Source organism: Schistocerca cancellata, chromosome 8 (genome assembly GCF_023864275.1).
Source record: "Schistocerca cancellata isolate TAMUIC-IGC-003103 chromosome 8, iqSchCanc2.1, whole genome shotgun sequence".
NCBI lineage: Eukaryota > Metazoa > Arthropoda > Insecta > Orthoptera > Acrididae > Schistocerca > Schistocerca cancellata.
This window is the reverse complement of record NC_064633.1, coordinates 395,108,091-395,128,471: the sequence shown is the minus strand read 5'-3', so window position 1 is coordinate 395,128,471 and position 20,381 is coordinate 395,108,091. Positions and strand designations below refer to the sequence as shown.

Sequence of the window (20,381 nt, the reverse complement as noted above, 5' to 3'; positions counted from 1 at the left end):
TTTGAGAGGAACAGCGATGCGCATACCTACAACACTGGAGAGGAAAAATGTGCTCTTTCGACAGACATGCGACAGATCACCATCTATCCTACTTTACAGAGCAGACAAGCTTCCGAACCCCACGTTCGTGGACGCCCAACAATTTAGTGCCTAGTGGTAGTTTCATTGTTCTTTTAACTCTTTCCGTGAATGCTCACGACAGTAGCTCGTGAACATTCGGCCAGCTTCGCCGTTTTCGAGCTACTCGTTCAGAGGCTCTGCGTAATAATCAGAGTCGCTTATCTCAATGGATTTCTCCATTTGCAGCCAGTATCTTCGCTAGGGTGATCCCCCGACAGTGTCTGCTCCGCTTATATACTTTCGTTACCGCGTCCCGTGCCCGAAACGCCACCAGACGCCACCTATAGTCGCGATGGGCACTGGCCATAATAATTTGGCTGATCAGTGCAGATATAAGGCAACTTACAGCCAAATATACTTGTTTGAAATTTACTAGAATCTTATACTATTTCAGTATAACTTTTATAGAATCCCTCATTTACTATTATTATTATGATTTGATAGTTCTGTTTCTGACAATTTTTACTTTATGGACCGTCTGACTAAAACTGAATGAAACACAATTTTCGTACCACATGCGTTTCGCCTTTATTTTCTGCATAGCATCTTCAGTGGCCTGGATATGTGTATATTTTTGCTGTTTGGTTTACATTTTGGTCAATGTACCTACAGGTTATCAACATTTCTGGTGGTTGGTTTTTGCTATTATGTAGTAATATTTTGAACTGTACTTGCAGATTGTGTGAACGATTTTCTGCATATTACGCTCCTGTTGCATTTCTGGTGTTGTTGTTCTTCTTATAAATGCCAATTTGCGTCTTTTTCCCACATTTCACAGCACTAGGAACTGAACACTTGCTTTGATGCAATGTTTTGGTTTGTGTTGCCAACTGTCAGATGTTATTGCCAACTTTCGAGTGTAATTATTAAGTATCTGTGATCTGTTTGTGTATGCATTTTTTGTGGTGTGTGTGTGTGTGTGTGTGTGTGTGTGTGTGTGTGTGTGTGTGTGTGTTTGTGTCCAGAAGGCGAAGGGGTGCTGATGTGTGTTTGTTCATTTATGACATGTTTGTTTTCAGCGATGGCTTTCTGAATGTGGAAGTTTTCTTGCATTTGTATAAGTGTTTGTCATGGTTGCATATTCTCATTACTTTCATTTCTTGTTCTATGCTTGTAGGATGGTGGTTATGGTGTTTCAAATGTTCTGCAAATGTGGAATGGTTTGTTTCGTACTTCCAACTCTTGATATGTTAGTTGCATCGTGTTTTAAAATTCCTGCATGTCATGCCTATGTATACTACATCACAACTTTAACATTCAAGTTTATTTATTCCTGATTGTTGGAATTTGTCCTTCTTTGTAGCTGGTTGGCTTAGGTGTGAATGGAGGGTTTGCACAGTCTTGTATGCTATTTGGAATCCCTGTCTCTTTAGGATGTTTACAACTCTGTGTGTTAATTTATGTGTGTAAGTCATGGTGCACCTTCTGGTTCTTTTCTGTGTGGTGTTGTCATTGTGTGTGTTTCTTGAGTGTGTTTGTAAGTTTGCAGCTTGTGAGCTCTCTTGTATTCTGGAGATATTGTGTTTATTTTGTATTTGTGTTCTTATTTTTTGATTGAGCCAGTGTATTACATGTGTGTCATACCCATTGTTCTTCGCTATTTGTATGAGTGTACTAATTTCTTTTTCATAGTCTATCTTGTTGAATGGGATTCTGTTTAATCTATGTAACATTAGTCTTAGTGCTGCAAGTTTCTGTTTGTGGGGATGGTTAGACGTGGAATGTATTATTGTATCTGTGGCTGTTAGTTTTCTAAAGATGTTAAATGTATATTTGCCGTTTTCTTTTTTTATTGTAATGCCAAGAAAATTTATGTTTTTTTTTCAAGTGCGACTTTCATGTTCTGATGATCTTTGCTGATTTCCGAGTGGAGCTTGTCCTGTTTTTCACTTGGCTCATCTACCAGACAAATAATGTCATCGACAAATTTGTACCAATAGTGATTTTGAAACTTTCATTAGTGGTTCACTTTTCAAATATCTGATTTTCTAGATGACTGATAAAAATCTTAGCTAATGTTCCTGATATTGGGGATCCCATGGGCAGTCCATTACTTTGTAGATAATATTCAATATCAAACATAGTAGTTTTGCTCAGTTGTCAGTCTGAGCATATTTGTTATTTCTTTTATTGATTCTGTGGTGACGTTGCTGTGGGATGAGAGATTTTGTTCTATGATTTCTATTGCTTCTGTGATAGGGATGGAGGTATACATATTTTCTATGTCAAATGAAATGAGTGATGCTGTGTGTGGTACCTGTATGTTCTGTATGTGGTCTATTAGGTTTCCTGTGTTTCCTGTTCTGTTGTTTTCTACTTTATAATATTTTGTAACTAACTTTTGGAGGTGTTTGGCTATGTGGTATGTTGGAGCTTTCTTGAAGTTGACGACAGCTCTCATTGGCATTCCATCTTTATGTACCTTTGGTTGACTGCGGAGTGTTGGTGCTTGTGGGTTTTTCTGTGTTATGTAATATTTCTGTTTTGTTTGTGAGCATGTGTTCAATGTTTTTCGGTGTTAGTTTCAGGTTTGTGTGGAATCGTGTAGTTGGATCTGACTTCAGTTTTTGTATGGCGTTCATGTTTATGTATTCTTTGGTTTTATGTGATGTATTGCTCTTTGTCCATGAGTACTGTTACATTTCCCTTGTCTGCTCTTGTTATTAATGTGTTGCTGTTTGTTAACTTTTGTCTTATCCTTTTCATGGTGGCAGCTTCCGTTTGGTTGTTCTTATTGTGTGTTTGTTTTATTATGCCTTTGTTTACTAGTTCTCTTCTCAGTCCTATGTTTATTTCACAGTTACTTTGTTGTTCTTCACGTGTAAGGATGTGTTCAGTTTCTACTATGAGATTTTCTATGTACTGGTTGTTTACTTTGATATTGGTACAGTGTTTCAACCCTTTTTCCAAGAGCATTTTCCTTCGTTTTCGTGTAGTTCTGTCTCTGTTCGGTTGGTGTTCTTGTGGCTTCATGTTTAAAATGTAAATGTATTTTTGTGTCTTTTTACTGTTAGTTTCATTATCTTCTGTTTACGCTTGTTTTGTAAATATTTCACTGCTGTTTGTGTATTGTGTTCAGTTTTCTCTATTAGTGCCATGAGAACTATGGTGGTTCCTATGTTTTATGCCAATTCTAGATGAGTCTCATGAAGCATCATGTTTAGGTACTGTTTTTTTCGAATACAAAAACTTGGTGTTTTGCCTTACGGCAGGTCTGGTCATGGGGGAAGCCTCGTCAGAGATGTCCACCGCATGAGCGTCTAGGGAAGTGATTCCATTGGTGGTTTCCCGTGCCTTCCACTGATGATGATGAAATGAGAATGAGGGCAACAAAACACCCAGTCCCTGGGCGGAGAAAATCTCCGACCCAGCCGGGAATCGAACCTGGGCTCCTTGGCGTGACAGACCGCCACACTGACCACTCAGCTATCGGGGTGAACTTTTCGAACATAGCACCTTAATTTCTTTTAGTAACCAGTACCGTTCTGTAAATGATTTAGACTTTTGTGCCACTGTATAGAATTCTTTAAGTCGATTTTTCTCAAGAAAAGCACGTTTGAGTTGTGTCACTTCCCTTGCCGGGGAGTGACGTGTCATACTTGCCCTACCCCACCTTGTGACATCGTACATCTGCTATTATATCATCACTCAGGTGAAATGTGCAGGAACACAGTAGTGGCTCTAAGGGTCACATATGCTAAATCTTCATCATCCGCCAGCCAATATTACTCCAGCAGCCAATTCCCATAATTCCGGCCCCTATTTTAGCTTCCGCTGTGATGCACGGGCATACAGCTAGCATTTCGTAAGGTTTGCACGAGACGTTTCGACAGAATGCAAACCGGCAGGTCATTCCTAATGTAAAAAGCATCTGCTGTACGAAGCGCCTACGTGATCCGAAGTGAAGTGCGAGCGCGGTCCACGTAATGGCCGGCCCCTCTGGCACACAGAGGAGCGGCGATAGCGCGCCGGCGGCAGCCGAGATATTAGTCAGAGCGCGCCGTAAACAGCGGGCGCCGCGGCACGCCGTGGAGCAGAGTGCGTCCATCACGGCGGCTTAGCGCTGATAGGCGGCTTATCGCGGCCGTCAGTCGGCGCGACGCGACCGCCATAACCGATGGCCGCCGAGAGCTGCAATATTTCTGAAGCCGGTGCCCGCCCGCAGTTTCACTCTTCCGCCGCTCTCTAATTCGTCATCCTCTGCGATACAGGCACTGCGCTTTTTACCCGCCTGCTGGAGAACAGTAGTCTTAGCGAGTGCCCGACACTGTTTAAAAACGAAAATAAACGCTATGACTACGAATGTGGCAGACTGCAGAGCTGCGTCGCGTCAAATTGTACATTATCGAGCATAAGTCGGGCACACGTATGGTGACTCTTAAGCCAGGACAATTCCACTGTATATGTGCATTTAAGCTGCCCGACACCTGTCTTGTGAAACAGTTCCGCGAGGGTGTCTCGATAGACAGCTGTCTCGCCTGTTATACACTACTGGCCATTTCAAATTAAAAAAAATTTTTGTTACCTTCATACATATTGCCAAAAATTACACTGTGATCATTGCAACATCCCCAATCAAACAGCATCTGCTGTCTCGTCCAACAGAACAACTGCACACGACATGCCCTCAACTAGTACAGCTATCGACATCCCCTCAACAAGCACTCTATCGACATCCTCTCAACAAGCACTGCCCACACATCCTCTCAACAAGCACTGCCCACGGCAACCTCTGAACTACTACTGCCCAGTGGAGGCGGCGGAATCATACTCTTTGGCGCAATCTCTGGCGCTGTGACTCAGTGTAGCCACCTTTCTAGATGTGATTACAATTTCACGCAATTTGGGTGCATAGATCTTGAGAAATCAGTACCCAGAACGACCACCTCTGGCCGTAATAACGGCCTTCATACGCCTGGGCATTGAGTCAAACAGAGCTTGGATGGCGTGTACAGGTATAGCTGCCCATGCAGCTTAAACACGATACCACAGTTCATCAAGAGTAGTGACTGGTGTATTGTGACGAGCCAGTTGCTCTGCCACCATTGACCAGACGTTTTCAGTTGGTGAGAGATCTGGAGAATGAGCTGGCCAGGGTAGCAGTCGAACATTTTCTGTATTCAGAAAGGCACGTACAGGACCTACAACATGCATGGTACAACGTGCATTATCCTGCTGAAATGTAGGGTTTCGCAGGGATCGAATAAAGGGTAGAGCCACGGGTCGTAAAACATCTGAAATGTAACGTCCACTGTTCAAAGTACCGTCAATGCGAACAAAAGGTGACAGACGTGTAACCAATGGCACCCCATACCATCACGCCGGGTGATACGCCTGTATGGCGATGACGAATACACGCTTCCAAAGTGCGTTCACCGCGATGACGCCAAACACGGATGCGACCATCATGATGCTGTAAACAGAACTTGGATTCATCCGAAAAAATGACGTTTTGCCTTTTGCGCACCCAGGTTCGTCGTTGAGTACACCATCGCAGGCGCTCCTGTCTGTGATGCAGCATCAAGGGTAACCGCAACCATGGTCTCCGAGCTGATAGTCCATGCTGGTGGAAACGTCGTCGAACTGTTCGTCCAGATGGTTGTTGCCTTGCAAACGTCCCCATCTGTTGACTCATGGATCGAGACGTGGCTCCACGATCAGTTACGGCCATGCGGATAAGATGTCTGTCATCTAGACTGCTAGTGATACGAGGCCTTTGGGATCCAGCACGGCGTTCCGTATTACCCTCCTGAACCCACCGATTCCATATTCTGCTAACAGTCATTGGATCTCGACCAACGCGAGCAGCAATGTCGCGATACGATAAACCGCAATCGCGATAGGCTACAATCCGACCTTTATCAAAGTCGGAAACGTGATGGTACGCATTTCTCCTCCTTACACGAGGCATCTCAACAACGTTTCACCAGGCAACGCCGGTCAACTGCCGTTTGTGTATGAGAAATCTGTTGGAAACTTTCCTCATGTCAGCACGTTGTAGGTGTCGCCACCGGCGTCAGCCTTGTGTGAATGCTCTGAAAAGCTAATCATTTGTATATCACAGCATCTTCTTCCTATCGGTAAAATTTGGCGTCTGTAGCACGTCATCTTCGTGGTGTAGCAATTTTAATGGCCAGTAGTGTAATTTACAAAGCCCGAAACGAAGCAGCACGAAGAGGATGAGGACGTCAGTTTCGGCGACATAGCCATGTAGGAACACTTTCTCTACCTCCGGCTGCTGCAATCGCGTCCGCCTTCATGATAATGCTCTATTTGAAAAACACAAAAAGAAACCACGTTGCCGCTCTTTGAGTGAGGAATTATTCCTTCTGCGATACCAATATCGGGGCAGCTTATAGGGGGAGCTGCAGTGGAACACACCGAAGATACAATTGAGAAATGTCCAGTATCGTATTCACATTGTCTTTGCCGTTTAAAAATGTCGGTTTACGCTCTAACAAAAAAGGGAACCGGGCGAACCATGTAGGAACTATTCAAATGGTATGAAAATCAGTAGATGTGAGGTACATGTACAAACAAATAAATGATTTTTATTTAAGGAAAATTTGATGATTTATTCGAGAGAAAGAGCGTCACAAGTTGAGCAAGTCAATAACGGGTTGGTCCACCTCGGTGGCTTATGGAAGCAGTTATTTTTGGCTTTACATTAAATTTCCTGGAAGATTGAAACTGTGTGCCGGACCGAGGCTCGAACTCGGGACCTTTGCCTTTCGCGGGCAAGTGCTCTACCAACTGAGCTACCGAAGCACGACTCACGCCCCGTCCTCACAGTTTTACTTCTGCCAGTACCTCGTCTCCTACTTTCCAAACTCAGCTCTCCTGCGAACCTTGCAGAATTAGCACTCCTTTCTTCCAGGAGTGCTAGTTCTGCAAGGTTCGCAATAGGACTTCTGTGAAGTTTGGAAAGTAGGAGACGAGGTACTGGTGGAAGTAAAGCTGTGAGGACGGGGCGTGAGTCGTGATTGGTTAGCTCAGTTGGTAGAGCACATGCCCGTGAAAGGCAAAGGTCCCGAGTTCGAGTCTCGGTCCGGCACACAGTTTTAATCCGCCAGGAAGTTTCATATCAGCGCACACTCCGCTGCAGAGTGAAAATCTCATTCGGCTTGACATTGATTGATAGAGTTGTTGGATGACCTTCTAAGGGATATCGTGACAAATTCTGTCCAATTGGCGCGTTATATCGCCAAAGTCCCGAGCTGGTTGGAGGACCTGCCCATAACGACTCAAACGTTCTCAACTGGGAAGAGGACCTGTTACCCTGCTCGCCAAGGCAGGATTTGGCAAGCACGAAGACAGGCAGTAAGGAATGTCGTATTGCGCGGGCGGGCATTATCTTGCTGAAGTGTATGCCTAGGAAAACGGGACGTAGAATGTGTTACTGTGCTGTAGGTGTACCGCGGAAGGCAACCAAAGAGGTTCTGCTATGAAAAGAGATGGCATCCCAGGCCATTGCTCCCGGCTGTCGGGCCGTACGGCGGTCGACAGTCAGAATGGTATCCCACTGTTGTCCGTGTCGTCTCCCTGATTATCGGGGCTCAGTGTCAAGTGGGAATCATCTCTGAAGACAACTCTACTCCTGTCAATGAGATTCTAGGCCAAAAACGTGTCTGGATCGCCCTGGGCAGCGGTGGGATATCAACCTGACTGTAGCCCGCCATACGGCCCGACAAGCAGGTGTGATGGTCTGAGGTACGACTCACTTCACTGCAGGACCGCTTTTGGTTGTCATCCGCCGCACCCTTACAGCACAGCGATACTGTACGCCCCGCCTTGTTGCCCTTCATGGCTAGCCATCCTGGGCTTGTCTTTCAGGACGATTATGCCCGCCCGTACACGGCGAGAGTTTCTGCTGTTTATCTTCTTGCTTGCTAACCCTATCTTGGCCAGCGTGGTCGACAGACCGCTCTACAACTCAGAACGTTTGCTGTGTTATGGATACGGCTCCTATTATGTGTAGGGCTCTCCACCCAGCTCGGTATTTTGACAATCTAACGCGTCCAACAACTCTTTCAATTTATGCCATGCCTAATAATTTTTCTGAAACTGTAATATTTTGTTTGTCTGTACATTCCGCCTTCCTCTTTCCTTTTCATTCGGATAATTCCTTTGTAGTGTGTCTTTTTCTTTGAGCGTATCTGCATGCGAACTACTTGAATCATACAGATCCTCATAACGTACAAACAAAGTTAGTTGTTGTCTGTACATTCCACTACCTCTTTCCGCTTCATTCGGATAATTCCTTCGTGGTGTGTCTTTTTCTTTGAGCGTATCTGCATGCGAACTACTTGAATCATACAGATCCTCATAAGGTACAAACAAGGTTAGTTGTTGTCTGTACATTCCACTGCCTCTTTCCGCTTCATTCGGATAATTCCTTCGTGGTGTGTCTTTTTCTTTGAGCGTATCTGCATGCGCACTACTTGAATCATACAGATCCTCATAACGTCCAAACAAGGTTAGTTGTTGTCTGTACATTCCACTGCCTCTTTCCACTTCATTCGGATAATTCCTTCGTGGTGTGTCTTTTTCTTTGAGTGTATCTGCATGCGAACTACTTGAATCATACAGATCCTCATAACGTACAAACAAGGTTAGTTTCCTCTGACACAAGAAAAAATTGCTCTAAGCACTATGGGAATTAACATCTGAGGTCATCAGTCCCCTGGACTTAGACTACTTAAGCCTAACTAAACTAAGGACATCACACATATCCATGCCCGAGGCAGGATTCGAACCTGCGACCGTAGCAGCCGCGTGGTTCCGGACTGGAGCGCCTAGAACCGCTCGGCCACAACGGCCGGCCACTAACACAAGAGCAGTAAAAACAATTTTTTTGAAAAATATTATAAAATAATAATTGTGCATATATGTTCAACATAATTTTTTCGTACCCGATCCATATATTCAGAACTTTTGTTCTCCTTCGACATTTCCCTTCTCTATCGCACCACCACTTTGATTCTTGATTTCAAAATTCAGCCTGGCTGCTGAAAGATTACGCTTATTTCCTGCCACGTACTCTTCCTTTTTGCACTTGTTCTTGAGAACAAACTCCGGTGGAGTTATTACTAAACAAGTATGACAGCGGATATGGAACCAATTTGGAGAGGCGCTAATACGATCATAATATGGCAGCACAGTCCATGCGAAAATGTAACGGAAATGTTCCACAAACTAATAACAGTAATTCCGTGTAAGTAAACGGTCTAATGCAAAGCATTCAATTGGTCGCCACTTACGCAACTTGCGTGTCCTTACCTACGGTAACAGTCCTACCAGGGAAAGGGGAGCTACAGTTTAACGTGGAATCCGAACTACATGTCGCGGCTGTCGAATCTTCACGTCACTCGTAGGTGAATGCTCGGCGGAGCTTGAGTGGAATTTATTACATTAGTGTATTTAAACAATTGTTATTTACTTATCGTAGGGTCGGGTTACAAACCCGTTTTCTATCATTACTATTTCAAAGATATCCTTCATGTCTCGTAGTGTTGCTGTGAACCAAAGAATCTACTACGACCAGATATATACATAATGCAATACTTTTTTTTCTTGACCAATTCCGGCCGAAAAATGCCGTATCTTTTTTGGGATATCGTGGCATTTTCCCGCTTCATTCCCTATAGTTTCGTGAATTTCCTACAGATGGCGGCGCTATATGTAGCCCTCAGAATGCCGTAACTCAAGGAGATGCGTTCCTAACAGAGAGCTTTACTGAATTTCTTTTGTCGGAAAACCAGAGCATCGCAGATAACCACAGACGCTTGCAAAATGTCTACGGAGACCTAGCAGTGAACAAAAGCACGGTGAGTCGTTCGGCGAGGCGTGTGTCATCATCACAACAAGCACGCCCACGCAAACCTATCCTCTCTCTCTCTCTCTCTCTCTCTCTCTCTCTCTCTCTCTCTCTCTCCCCCCTCCCCCCCCACCTGCCGGCTGCATACAGCTGTCACTTGTGCAATGCTGGGACGTGCGGACTCCCTCATTCGATGTGACAGACGGACCACTGTCAAACACCTCGCTGCACAACTGGACATCTCTGTTGATAGAGCTGACGCACTCGCCCACCACTTGGGATACACAAAGGTGTGTGTCCGCTGCGCCCCTCGCTGCCTAACAGAAGACCACAAAGAGCAACGAAGGACCTTGTGTGCGGAATCGCTTGCGCTTTACGAAGTTTAATGTCACAATTTTTTGTCGAAAATCGTCACAGTCGATGAAACATGGGTATTCATCATTTCGAACTGGAAACAAAACAGCAACCCACTGAGTGCCGCCACACCGCCTCTTCTTCGGAGAGAAAGTTCAAAGCTGCACCCTCAGCAGGTAAAGTCATGGCGACGGTCTTCCGGGACTCCGAAAGGGCTATTCTCTTTGTAAAAATTTTTTGTTTATTTATGGACGCAATCACATTCTTATGACACAGTCGTAACTGGTTTCGGTCATACAATGACCATCTTCAGATTCTAAAGGCGCCATACACTGAACACAGGTTCATGCGTTGTCAAACTCATGAAAAAATTTTACAAAATAATCAGTCACTCACTCCACTGACAAAAATGTCGTTATTCTCTTTGATGTCCTCCCTAATTGTGCAACGATCAACTCTGAAGTGCATTGCGCTGCCCTCGAGAAATTGAAGAAATGACATCAGAAGGTTCGTCACCACAAAAATGCAGGTGAACTTCTCCCTCCCCATGACGACGCGAGGCCTCATACAAGTCTGCGCACCCGAGAGGAGTCCACAAAACTTCCCTGGACTGCTCTTCCTCATGCATCTCACAGACCGGATCTCGCACCTTCGGACTTCAATCTGTCTGGACTAATGAAGGACGCACTCCGCGGGAGGCAGTGCGTGTGTGGTGGGAAGGTTATTAACGCAGCAAGACGTTGGCTCCCACGTCGGCCAGCAGAGTAACGCTGTGCGGGCATACCGGCCCTCCCAGTAATGTGGCGTTCGCGTCGCATTGAACGGAGATTATTTTGAAAAACAAGGTTTTGTGGCCAAGAGAGTGGGGAAAAATATGGTGTACTGGAATCTTGAATAAAACTAACATTCTTTCAGAAAAGAAAAAAAAAAAGTGTGCATTACTCTTGAACGCCCATTGTATAAGAAACAAATTAAAAGATGACATGACATCTAATAGATTAGGGGTTATATATATACTTCATCACTACACCATAGCACAATAGGGTGTTATTTACTGTGTATGTCTAGGGCGATCCAGTAATTTTCACAACATTTAAGGATGAAGTTCTTGGTAAAAACGTCGTAGCCGGCCGCGGTGGTCTAGCTGTTCTAGGCGCTCAGTCCGGAACCGCGAGACTGCTACGGTCGCAGGTTCGAATCCTGCCTCGGGCATGGATGTGTGTGATGTCCTTAGGTTAGTTAGGTTTAAGTAGTTCTAAGTTCTAGGGGACTGATGACCACAGATGTTAAGTCTCATAGTGCTCAGAGCCATTTGAACCGAAAACGTCGTAACTGAAAAGCAAGAGGCTGGGGGTGGGGTGAGTAATCATGTTTACCTTTAGTTTTTCTGGTACTACACACAAGCTGGAAAAGGTAAAGAGTGTTTGCTCGTTCTGTAATAGTTCTGGATGCTTTCACCGATTTTTTTTTTACATTTATAATATTTCTAACCCCTTATGTATCCATCCACTCTCGCCTGTGCGCAGTATTACATCTTTGAAATACTTTCTAAACTGTGCTCGGCAAACATACACTTAGTTTTCTTCAGTTTGCATCAGCTCGAAACCTGGACTCAGTAAAATAAAACGAAATATAGGCAAAATTTCTGGTTTTGTGTAATAATTACAATGTTTCAGCAAATAGCCACAGTTATCTCAGCTAAAGAAATAAATATGTATATTTGTAAAAAAGGGCGATGCAGTTCTCGCGAAAGTCTGTTGGATGACTGTAGAAAACCGTTAGTAGAGGAAAACTGTGGAACAGTTCTGCTGCCGTAATTATACATCGTGCGTGGGAGCCGTGATAACAAGATAAGAGAGATTAGGACGCTTAATGAGGCATGTCTTTTCTTTGCTATCTTCCTGAAAGGAATATGATTAAGTCTCTAGTTCTGTTGCAAACTGCACTGTACCACAACTGTATATTGGCTTATAGAGTTTTCTATATATGTAGGTCATATGATGCACGACTTGCTCTTTCCCCACAAATACAGAAGACTCTAGGTAGCGCAGTTCAAGTTTACACCACGTTCCGCGATATTTCGAAAGGAGAAGGGAGAGACAGGATGGAAGTTTATACTGGTCCATTTCTTTACCCTATGGAGTAACACCAGGAGGGGGGAGGGGGGGGAGCGAACCCGACCAATGGATCACGATCAACAATATGCCACGCCATCAATGCATAAGACACTGTGAAAAGAGTTGTAATTTAACTCTGGTATCACTAATTGTTATTTCCGCCACCAGTATTCGAATCAGTAGTGAGTCAGCGTCATCGCAAAGTGGGCGTTAGTGGCTTCTGATACCGAAGCAGACAAGAAAACGTGGCACGATGGCCGCCATTTGCTACAAAAGCTGTTTTTCAGTATCTTTTACAAGTTCCAAAGGCTTGTAGATGAGGCGGGATGTAATAAATCTAGCTCTCTTCGTTATTTTGGCTTCCTTTGCATTTCGCAGTGCAACAGCCGATTCTATCCAACGGAGCTGACTGGTTCGAAAAACTCAGAATCGCACAGATAAGATAGAAGATAAAATCTGCCATGTTTTACAGACACGAAGCGCCGCCATGATAACGACGTGATAGCAACACGTGGCGTTAAGTTCGATCCGCCCCTTGTTCAAGTGAAATACATCGTCGTATGAAGTTGCAGAATCGGTTTTCTTTACTCATAGCTAAATCACTATAAGAAGATGACAACCCCTCGCTTTTCTTTCCCTCGCCCTGCTGAAGTTAAAGCCTCCGCTCCATTACAGGAATGTCTCTTCAGAGTCCAGATTAGCATGTAATAGCGTTTTAGTATCTACGTCCCTCGTGTTTCCCGCATTCAGTAACTGCGGAGGTAATATTATAAATCTAAGAAAGGCGACATATTCTGTTTCCTACCAAACACTCCTTCGACAGCTATTCCATTACGGTGGTAACAATACTGAACGCTAAGGCACACACACAAAAATCGTGCACTGTTCGCATGTAGAAATATTGCGTACACACTCTGGGAATTTCATCGACGGTCCGCATCCCTTTCAATAACTATAACAGCGATTAACGCTGCTCACTGTTACCACAGCAAATGGTTACAACTGAGTACTTACCGGAAACGCCATTTACATTTACACATGGCCTAGTACTTAGACTGGTTTATATCTAACGCAGCCTTATACAGTGATTTCGCATTGTAAAGCATTCGTTACGAACTACTACGAAAGCCACACATTTTACCACTCCATGCAGGCCACAGCAGCTCAGAATCAATTCCTAGCACTGTCTTTCTAGCTTTACACTGGACAAACACTACGCATGGCGCTTTGGAGTGTCATGATTTATCAATGAAAGGCCACAATTCTTACGGGTGCTGTACGGTACAGAAAGATAAAAGAGTCAACTAAAGGATCAAAATACGTCTTAGCCTGTCCCGAAAGTGAAACAAGTACACATAAATAGGGCCAATGAGATTTTTTTTCTACTAAGCTACCTGTTCTAAGAAGCTGTAAAATAGATAGCTGCTAAGAACGATAACCTGGGCGTTTTTTAAATTAAGTCAGCTGCCGAATATTAATGTAAATGCGAAAGTGCCACACTTGGGTTGTTGTCTACGAGCTTTGATTGCATAGACTCAACCCAAATCACACACACACACACACACACACACACACACACACACACACACACACAGAGAGAGAGAGAGAGAGAGAGAGAGAGAGAGAAATGAATTTATGGCGCTCAACAGCGAGCTGTTAGCGTACTTGCTAAGAAAAAAGAAGCGTGACGAGTTTACTCAAAGGGCATCGTTCTTCTTACGGCAGATAGCACCTTGGTTCCCCTGTATCAGTATGGCCCCATATGGGCAAGTGGGATGTGTAGGGGCGACGGTAATTAGCTGGAGCTGTGTAGTATTTTCGGTCCACGCTGTATGTGTGTGTGTGTGTGTGTGTGTGTGTGTGGTTGTATAGTTATACTGCTGCTTAGAGGCGTCGTCTAGACTACTCAATACATTACGGTTTCAGATGTTCGCAGCCTCTGCACGTTTTCTTATGGGATCTACACACATTGCACAATGTCGCCGTTCAGTCTTCTATTATTTCCAGCAAAGAACCTCTGCAGCCGATCTATCACCCATTTACCTGGCTACGCATGCTGCCCAGCTTCATTTTAATTGAAGGCATGCACTGAAAAACGGGCTAACCCTCAAATGTAAAAGCTCAGAGACACGTGTTGCCATTTTTTGCTGTGTACGCGAACTATCAAAACTGACATTGGTCTCACCCCTAAATGGCACGTTTCCGCGCATGTCTTCAATTACAGTCATAATCACAAGTTTCACTCCAGTCTGTTCTCTGACACCTTTGTTTTTCTGTATCACGTGGTAACTTCCAAGCTGAGCGTCCTGAATGATTTTCACCTTTTAAGTCAACGTCTCACTGCCAATAGACGAAACTTCTTTTTCAGGGCTTTTATTTGAAACACATCGGACGGTTAGTGTAGAAGACCCTATTTATTTTTAGTTTATCAAATGCAATGCAGGTCATTTTTACTCGATCTTTGCTTTCCACCCTTGTTGTTGTACTCAACAGTTCTGAATACAGAAACTTTTCAGCTTTTTGTACGACTTCACGGTTTATTTTTCGAAATGCTATCTACATATTACTTTTGTCTTGTTGTAACTGATTTCAGGACAACTTTCGACGTGCTCTGTAAAATTCCTTGCTGAATCTGTCTGAATTAGATGCAGACAGTACAGCATTATTTGAAAAACGAAGGTGCTTCAAATGTGATTTAGTTTCGGAGGTTAAGGGTTCAGAACTCTCTATGACGTAAGAAGATATTCCGACGGAAAAAAATCGCGACACCAAAAAATAATTAATGTAGAGAAATTATATTTCTGAAACACATTTTGTCTAGGTAACATTGCACAGTCATGGGTCAACGTAAGCGCGATATAAACCACTGATAATGTGAAAACCTGATACATCATTAACAGGTGTAACCGCCAGAATGCCGAATGCAAGCATGCAAACGTGCACGCATTGTGTTGGACAAGTTCCGGAATCAGGTTATTGGATGAAGTTCCATGTTTGTTGAACTTGGTCGGTCAATACAAGGACGGTTTATGCTCTTTGTGGATGACGCTGAAGTTGTCGACTGATGATGTCCCATAAGTGCTCAACTGGAGACAGATCTGGTGATCAAGCAGTCCAAGGCAACAAGTCGGCACTCTGTAGGGCATGTTGGGTTACAACAGTGGTTTGTTGGCGAGCGTTATTCTGTTGGAGAACATCACCTGGAATGCTGTTCGTGAATGGCAGCACAACAGGTCGAATCACCAGACTAACGTACAAATTTGCAGTCAGGGTGCGTGGTACAACAAAGAGAGAGCACCTGCTGTCATACGGTACTGCACCCAGATCATAGCTCCAGGAGATCCAATGTGTCCAGCAGCCAGACTAGTTGGTTGCAGGCCCTCAACTGGCCTCCTCCTAACCAACACACGTCCATCACTGGCCGGAGGCAGAATCAGGTTTCATTAGAAAACACAACAGACCTCCACCCTGCCTTCCAATGGGCACACGCTTGACGCCACTGCACTCGCAAATGGCGGTGGTTTGTGGTCAGTAGAATACACACTACAGGACCTCTGGCTCCGATTGTCATTCAAGTAACCAACATCTACAACTACATACATACTCCGCAGTCCACCATACGGTACGTGGCGGAGGGTATCTTGTACCACAACTAGCATCTTCTCTCCCTGTTCCACTCCCAAACAGAACGAGGGAAAAATGACTGCCTATATGCCTCTGTACGAGCCCTAATCTCTCTTATCTTATCTTTGCGGTCTTTCCGCGAAATATAAGTTGGCGGCAGTAAAATTGTACTGCAGTCAGCCTCAAATGTTGGTTCTCTAAATTTCCTCAGTAGCGATTCACGAAAAGAACGCCTCCTTTCCTCCATGGACTCCCGCCCGAGTTCCTGAAGCATTTCCATAACAGTCGCGTGATGATCAAACCTACCAGTAACAAATCTAGCAGCCCGCCTCTGAATTGCTTCTATGTCCTCCCTCAATCCGACCTGATAGTGATCCCAAACGCTCGAGCAGTACTCAAGAATAGGTCGTATTAGTGTTTTATAAGCGGTCTCCTTTACAGATGAACCACATCTTCCCAAAACTCTACCAATGAACCGAAGACGACTATCCGCCTTCCCCACAACTGCCATTACATGCTTGTCCCACTTCATATCGCTCTGCAATGTTACGCCCAAATATTTAATCGACGTGACTGTGTCAAGCGCTACACCACTAATGGAGTATTCAAACATTACCGGATTCTTTTTCCTATTCATCTGCATTAATTCACATTTATCTATATTTAGAGTCAGCTGCCATTCTTTACACCAATCACAAATCTGTCCAAGTCATCTTCTATCCTCCTACAGTCGCTCAACGACGACACTTTCCCGTACACCACAGCATCATCAGCAAACAGCCGCACATTGCTATCCACCCTATTCAAAAGATCATTTATGTAGATAGAAAACAACAGCGGACCTACCACACTTCCCTGGGGCACTCCAGATGATACCCTCACCTCCGATGAACACTCACCATCGAGGACAACGTACTGGGTTCTATTACTTAAGAAGTCTTCGAGCCACTCACATATTTGGGAACCAATCCCATATGCTGCTCGTACCTTAGTTAGGAGTCTGCATTGGGGCACCGAGTCAAACGCTTTCCGGAAGTCAAGGAATATGGCATCCGTCTGATACCCTTCATCCATGATTCGCAAGATATCACGTGAAAAAAGGGCGAGTTGCGTTTCGCAGGAGCGATGATTTCTAAAGCTGTGCTGATGCATGGACAGCAACTTCTCTGTCTCAAGGAAATTCATTATGTTCGAACTGAGAATATGTTCGAGAATCTTGCAACAAACCGATGTTAATGATATTGGTCTGTAATTTTGAGGATTCGTCCTTCTACCCTTCTTGTATACAGGTGTCACCTGCGCATTTTTCCAGTCGCTCGGGACTTTACGTTGGGCAAGAGATTCGCGATAAATGCAAGCTAAGTAAGGAGTCAATGCAGTAGAGTTCTCTCCGTGAAACCGAAGTGGAATCCCATCAGGACCTGGCGATTTATTTATTTTCAACTCATTTAGCTGCTTCAAAACCCCAGGGATGTCTATTACTATGCCCTCCATACGGGAATCTGTATGAGACTCAAACGGCGGTAAGTTTGTAACCGATTTGTAACAGTTCGTTGTGTCACCAGAGTGACAGTTGCTGCTCAGAGTGCTGCTCCAGAAGCAGTACGGCGAGCCACAGCCGTAATTCGAACACGTTGGCTTCCCTCTCAGTAGGGCCCATATGGCCGTCTGAAGTCTGATCTTCCTGTGATCGTACATTCTCGTAACCGCCGTTGCCAGAAATCATGTACAGGGGCTACATTCCTGCCAAGTCTTTCTGCAGTATCTGAGAAGGAACATCCAGCTTGTCGTAGCCCTATTACTCGACCTCGCTCAAACGCAGTGAGGTGTTGATAATGGCATCTTTGTCGCCCTAAAGTCATTCTTGACTAACATCAACTCACTACGTCCCATCTCAAAGGTGACTAAAGGTCAGGACCCCTCCGGCGTGTAATTAAAGGAAACCTTATTTCCATTCTCACAGTGGCGTTGCTAGTGCCTCTCTTAGGCGACTAGTGCAAAATTTGAATAGACGTCGTCTTTCAAAATGTAGAAACACTCCTAGCAACTTTCGTCTATGTCACACAACTCCTCCTTGGTGTTGCGTCTTTTCCCGCCAGTGTAATTCTTGTCACATGGAATCATCTTACCTGACTTTCCACTCAGTTTTGACTTTCTCAGTCTCCTGACAAAGTGTCACGGAAGCTGTAGCATTGGCATGCATGTTCTTCAGTAAGTACGAGTATTATTGATACACTGTTCCTCAACGATTAAAAGCACAGACGTTGTTGAAACTATAGATATTCAAGCTCCCGTTCCATTTTGACTATCGCGTTCCATTTTGACTAGTAACAAATATTCCGCGACCAATGAAGAACTGAACGCTGGTCTTTACGTGGCCATTCAGAAAAACAAAACGTTACATCAGCGCGTTACAAGGGACGCAAACCGCTCCCGTCTTTATATCAGACCAGTTTGACGCAGTCTCGACATCCAGATTGGTGGAGACCGACTATAGTACTTAGTTCTGCTCCTCTGACGTGACCTTCGTTTACCTACTGCTGACGAAAAAAAGTAGCGAGCGGAATTCAGCTGTTGAAAGTGCTAACATTAACCTTCATTTGTTGTTTAACCTTGATAATATGCTTGCTTCATTCTGAACTGACTTTCACTGCGCAAGCCAAACCATGACGTAACGCATTTCAAAGAACTTTTAAATGTCGAACGTACGAGGTAGTCATTCAAACGGAAAAAAGGAACTTACCAAGTCTCGTGAATTCAGTCCGATGGCGAGTAGGTGAAACGGAGGTTCCTTTACAGTCTCTTCCCTTCTGTCATGGAACCTGCAGGAGAAAAAAGAAATGTCATTTAGGTGCTGCACACAAGCGACAGAAGGAATCGTGCTAAATATAGCTCCAATAAACAAACACAACGAAATCTACTGTAAGTAATTACTTAAAATGATTTGAAATTTAGTAGATGGATGGGTGTGAAATTAGTGGCGAATGATGTTAATGAGCGTATAAGCAACAGCCTCCACATGTGATGGCAGGGATGAGCGATGTTTTGCAGATTGCTTGCGAAAATACGTTAGTGGGCGTAGGGCGTTTTTCAACTATAGTGTTGGAGCAGGCGCCTGGTTTCAGAGCCAGTGGCCACTTTCTAAGTGTTAGAAGTACATGACCGTTTGTGGAAGTGTTTCCAAAAGTTATATTTGTTGCGATTCACACGGGTTACTGAAACACAGGTTTCATTTTATCTCTATGACAACCATTTCATTTTACTGACCATCAGATTTCACGGAATAAGTACGACCCACTTCGAATAAAAGAGAATAAGGCGAGATAGGTGGTTCCGAGCACACTTGGAAAATAGATTACGAAGTAGAGAGATAGCAAAATCCACACACAAAGTTCAGGTTTTTACTAAACATTTATCAGTGCCAAAACATTCTAATGCTAGTACTGAGTGGCTGGGAACAATGTCCTTAAAATAACAGTTTTCCAGACACTTTTTGCGGTTGACGGAAATGTTATCGTCAGTGACAAAACAGTAGGACACCTGGCAGAAAAAGAAAGGGCAGTATGAATGTTTCAAAAAGAAAAAAAATATGCTGTGAAATTAAAAAAAATAAACAGGTGACGTTAAGAAACAACTGGCAGTCAATATACAAGGTGATTGAAAAAGAACGAACAGATTTCATTTGTTTTACAGGCAAACTGCGAAAGACAGAAATACATTGAGTATGTAACTGGACAGAGCAAAGTTCAGAGTCTTACGTTCGCAAAGACACTGTGCCATACATTCAACATGAGCACTATACGTTACACAAGAAACATCAAAACTGGTTCTCTTTATTGAATCCACAGCTTCAACAATTCGATTTCTCAAATCTTGAAGAGTATCTACCACGTCTGAGGCAAAGACTCTATCTTTTATGTACCTCCACAGGAAAAAAAATCGCAAGGTGTGAGGTCTAGTCACGTGGGAGGCCAAAAATGGGTTGACTTTGCGAAATTATAACACACAAACTAATTTCTCTTGTGGTGTAGCCGCCAAGTTGCTACAAACAACAACGCAGCTGTGTCGAAACTTTGAACCTTCCTCTGTCCAGTGACATGATCAAAGCCTTTCTCTCTCACACAGTTTGTCTGTAATAAACAACTGAAATCTGTTCCTTCTTTTTGAATCACCCCAAGTTCTGTCAATTCTGTACCAATTAGTGGTTTGTCGCAATAGATTATTCGTACATATTCTCAGTTCTTAGTTACGAAATCGCAGATCTGAAATCGAGGAATACGAGCGAGACAGGTAGTAAGATGCAAAAGTTCTGCTTTCTGATGATTAGACTCTGAAGAGACATGAGTGTA

General features: G+C 44.0%; 1 protein-coding gene across 3 annotated transcripts in view; it reads right to left on the bottom strand.

Annotated features, from left to right (window-relative positions):
- LOC126094635 (leucine-rich repeat-containing protein 24-like) overlaps positions 1-20,381 on the bottom strand; it is a 377,583-nt gene that overhangs the window by 180,049 nt on the left and 177,153 nt on the right. For all 3 annotated transcript variants that reach the window (XM_049909123.1, XM_049909124.1, XM_049909122.1), the window contains exon 2: positions 18,776-18,854. The gene's annotated coding sequence lies outside the window, so the exon portion shown is untranslated. The remainder of the gene's footprint in view (positions 1-18,775; positions 18,855-20,381) is intronic.